General features: G+C 34.5%; 1 long non-coding RNA gene across 2 annotated transcripts; it reads right to left on the reverse strand.

The window, feature by feature from the left end:
* Positions 1-1,440: 1,440 nt before the first annotated feature.
* Positions 1,441-3,478, reverse strand: LOC141390865 (uncharacterized). Of its 2 annotated transcripts, XR_012409505.1 has the most exons (5): positions 2,506-3,478; positions 2,378-2,436; positions 2,232-2,313; positions 1,855-2,177; positions 1,441-1,782 (listed from the first exon to the last, which is right to left on the reverse strand). It is a non-coding gene; the product is annotated as an uncharacterized lncRNA (long non-coding RNA). The 2 variants fall into 2 exon arrangements; XR_012409506.1 differs by lacking the exon at positions 2,378-2,436 and having other exon boundaries at positions 2,506-3,422.
* Positions 3,479-4,789: the final 1,311 nt, after the last annotated feature.

A 4,789-nucleotide genomic window follows, 5' to 3' on the forward strand; every position in this document is an offset into this window, starting at 1 on the left:
AAAACAAAAGAGGACAAGGAATTTGAAAATGTTACAACAACAAATCAACTAGTTTAGCAAAGGATGATGACAAAAAGAAATTGACAATTAGATATATGCAAAAAGAAATTTAATATTTTTAGCACTTAAGATGCCATCAGACCATCTGTTTTTTACGTATGTTATGTAACTTGTATATTCACATGCAAATTCATATGTACAACAAAATTTTCATTTTACATTATTATTTTTGCTATCGAACCTGGTTATGTTATTTGTTTGACATAACCTAAAAAAACAGCTGTTCCCTTTATGTTTACAGACGAGAATAGAGCCCGCTCTAATCGAAAAAAAACATATGTGTTGTCATCTCATTTCGATTCGTCAATTTTTTTATCTATCACACGACGAGTAGTACTTACAGATCTAAAAAACAGATACATAATAGTACGTTTATATATAACCGGATTTAACAAACCTAACAGCCTGTTTCTGTATAGCGAATGAAAGCTTTATTCTTTTGCAAACGCTGTTTTTGTTTCTCTAAACGATTTGTTCAACAATGTTGACTAGAAGAATAGAATAAACGTAACTACACTACAAAATTCAGTTCACGTATTTCGAAAGGATTGTCAGCACTGCGAACGTAACTGTCAAAATTAGTCACTTGGTATTGTGTTGTCGCATAGAAAAGAAAAGGATTTTATCAATGGAAAAATAAAACAAAAAATGTGGAAATGGAAGGAAGATGGTGAGTAAAACATAAATTCTATAATATTCGATGGAATATGCCAAAATATGAATTCACTTGGGGCCCCAACGTGTTCTGTGGAACAAGGTATGAAATCAACAAATCGAGTGAAAACAAATTCAATTCTATAACTATCGAGACCATGGGGATATGGGTATTCTACTAAAAAAACACTGGACTATAAAAAGAACAAAATTTTCTTGCCGGCAGTGTTCACTTATGCGAGCGAAGTTGAATTTATACATGTATTGAATGTGTGCCCTGTTAATGTCTGCCATTGCTGTTTCTCGTGTCGCAGCCCTAGTCCAATCTAAGCGTCGAAGCAAGCTGTTGTCTTTCTCGGTCGAATGAATATCCAAAAAACAACATTTCTTTTAGGCAATTCTGTTTTGGAAATTGAAATTGCTTCCCCGGGTGCCATGTGTATCGTTTCGATTCTCCTCGACCGAATCTACATTCAAGATGATGACAAACTCCGATTTCTGTTTGAAGAAATCCGCGGAGTGCTCCGTGGCCCACTCAAGGAGGTACTCCGTCTTGTCCGTTGTCTTTGAAACTAGTAAGAAAAAGTTAACGTTTACAAAAGGCGTTTCCGCCGAAATTCAGAAAGTAAAAAAACTGTAGATATGGCTTCCTGTTACTTTTAAGAGAAATTAAATTTAAAACTCCATATTGTATAGATATAAATATAAATAAAAGCGAAGAAAATATTATTGCTTTCTTTTAAATTTTATTGTGTTCAGTTTTCTTTACGACAACTTATTTTTATCTGGACAATTTCACATTGTCAATAGAAATTAAAAATAACATACATTGATAACAAATCTTTATAGCTTACAGACTTTTCAGTAACTCCAAAGGGATTGGAATTAAATTATCATTTAAATGGTTTTACAGGTTCTAATCAATACTTCCCCGCTGGCTTCCATTGGTTCGATTTCTATAAAGTTTGGTTCATGTTAGAAGTACAAGGTAATGGCGTTAACATATTTGAATATGCTATGTCAAGAAGCTTCCTTCTCTGTTGTGGAAATTACAACAATACAATTTTACTATAAAGGGGTTTGAAATTTTATATTCAAACAGCTGGCTCGACAGCACTACCCTGTTGGGTTCATACTCACAATACTCTTTGGAATTGTATCCTCTTCGTCGACAAGACGCAGATTATTGGCTCTGAGCAAACAAACATTCGTGCACTCATCACTATCATAATCATTAGAGGATTGAGTGAACCAAAAACTGTAGTTGTCATTTCCGAGGGTAGTACCTCGGGGGGGCAAAGCTTTATGTTAAAAAATTTTGGAACTAGGTCAACTGCAGCATCCACTAAATCTTTCGGAGGTGAATGTCTAATGAACTTGTTCAATAGTTGTGAGACAGGCTCGGTGCAGACTTGATGTATGGCACCACGGAAGAAATGCAAAACATCAGCGGATTCCAATACCTATAGAAAAACCATTGCCTTAAAATTCGCATTACAAATAAAAAAGAAGCTTACCTCCTCCGAAATGGGGTTTCCAATTTCTTCTTGTGTGAAATTACTACGATTCTTGCCTATTTGGTGAGGTCATTTGGCCCAACTAAGAAATGGGAAAATTCAATGGTATTTAATGTATGTATATTGCTGAGGTAAGATGCTGCAACCTTGACCATAGTGTGGTCCAAACAACAGATGGCAAAACATGTCCTTTAGAATTTAGAGTCTCACGGGCGTACAAAAAATACATATTAATATTTCTAAATAAATCAAAAATATCTCACCATATACTTACATTACCAGAAGAGGTTACATCCAAATCCTTGGTAAACTCCACACGATTCTTTATGAGCATTTCATCAACGGCCTCGAAGGAAGTCAAATGGGAAGAAGTAATTAGATTGATTGCGTTTGATCAAGCATACAAGTTCGTCTACAGAAATTTTATTAAGTAGACATTAGAAAGGCCCCTTTTTTTAAATGCTGCTAAGCAACATTATGCGCCGAAGAAAATGGCTCGAGTTCTACGTCTACAGAAGTTATTGAAACTATTCTTATTTTCTGTGATTTTTCGCTAAATGAAGCAATCAGTTGCTATAAATTTTCTACGTTTAACATCATCGCGTTTTAGTGTCTTCTCCATTTGTTTTATTGGTCGTTGTTTTCCTTTTTGTTTTTTAGAAAAGATTTTGAAGTTTTGCGTTTCATATCAGCATTACTAGAATCCTTGGATGGTAATTCATAGGACTCCTCGTCTTGCAATTCATCATCTTCCGAAAAAACTGCCATTTTCATTAATCATATGTACATATATTCATTAGAAAATGCGTCCGATTCAATGTAGCTATATTCCTTCTCACTATATAGGCCACCACTGTTGAAATCATCGGCTGCTTTTTTGGTCTCATCGGCTTTTTTAATTGTTTGTCAAATATTCCGAATTTTGTTTTTTTGGATTATGTTTCTTTGGTGGATACTTATGGTGGATACATCGAGATTTTTGTCTTTTCCTTAGTTGCTTGCTTCTTGGTCACAACTGTAGCTGTTTTGCTACACTTCTTCCAGATTCAATATCGCTTAGCACTTTTATCGTTCACAAATCAGAACACAAATATTAAAATTGTTTTCTTTTCTTTATTTTGGTTTTAAATATAAACAAAAATATGTTTTGCAACTGTCATAACATTCACATTCTTGTATTTTACTTCATCTATTTTAGTAGTTTTTAAGTGTGGGAAATCTCAAATGATAAAAGAGTTGGTCAGACTAAAAATAAAAAACAGCTGTGCCTATGCACTCTCGCAAATATTGGTTTTGCACAACGTTACCATATCGCCAAGTTTGAAGCGTTCTTACACAGAAGTTAACAATCATCAGAGGAAGAAGAAGAAGAATTTCCGTAAATCCTAAAAGTATGCTATGTCACAACTCATAATATTTTTTACATTAACATATACAAAACAGCACATTTCAATATAAAAAATTCACTCAACCTCTTGTAAGCAATTGCAATAACAAATACACATACTGCTTACCACACACCGAAAGCAAAGGCTTCACTTTTGTCAAAGAGAGATTTTCAAACTACGTAACAAACTATTCTAATTCATACAAATCAAACGTCATAAGCGCCTAAAAGGATGTCTGCTCCGCCTGCTAGCTCGCCTTTCACATTGACCGGTACAGTGGCTCCATGTGAACAAAAGGTGAAACGCAAACTTTTGGAAACATCACCCGATAACTCTGCCGTGGTGGGGAATATGACCACTAGGGATCTTATGATTTTGATGCACGAGTCAATGTCAAACCTTTTGGATGAGAAACTGCAGAATCTACCCACAAAAACGGATCTTCTAGACATTAAAAGTAACGTCGATGCTGCAAAAGAGGACATTAAACGTTTAAAGGCAGAAAACGATGAACTCAGAAAAGAAATGACATTATTAAGAGAGGAAAGGGAAGAAGAAAGTATAAGATTACAAAGGTTAGAGGACCAATTGAACCGATGCAAGCTGATAATACGAGGACTCCCAACCCAGAAGTCCTTGTATGGAGCGGTAAATAAACTATTCAGATCAAATCTAAAAATGGAAAATGATCCAGAAATTGAAAATATTAAAAAGCTGCATGAAACCAATAATAAAATGACTGTATCAGTGGAATTGAAATCGGAAAGGACTGTATCGGATGTTTTTAAATCTACAAAGCTTTTGGCTGGTACTTCTATATTTATAGAAAGAGATCTAAGTGGTCTTCGTCTTCAGAGGAAAAAGGTGATGCTGCTATTGAAAAAGGATTTACAGAGAGTCAATAAAGATATCAGGGTAGGAGTCCGTGGCGAACAACTTTTTACGGAGGGCAGAACATTGCATTGGAATAGTGAAAATAAACTGGTGTGCGGTCAAAGCTGTGGAATAGACGTATTAACCAATATTTTTGGGGAAGATATCCAAAATGTAAATATAAATTATAAACATTTTGTTGAAAAGTTGATATCAAAAAACTAATAAAATCTTATAATAAGATCGCTAACAATCCTCATAAAAATAATAACATTAGTACAAAAATTATCGAACAAA

This window comes from Musca autumnalis, unplaced genomic scaffold (assembly GCF_047663935.1).
Source record: "Musca autumnalis isolate F117 unplaced genomic scaffold, ASM4766393v1 scaffold_1, whole genome shotgun sequence".
NCBI lineage: Eukaryota > Metazoa > Arthropoda > Insecta > Diptera > Muscidae > Musca > Musca autumnalis.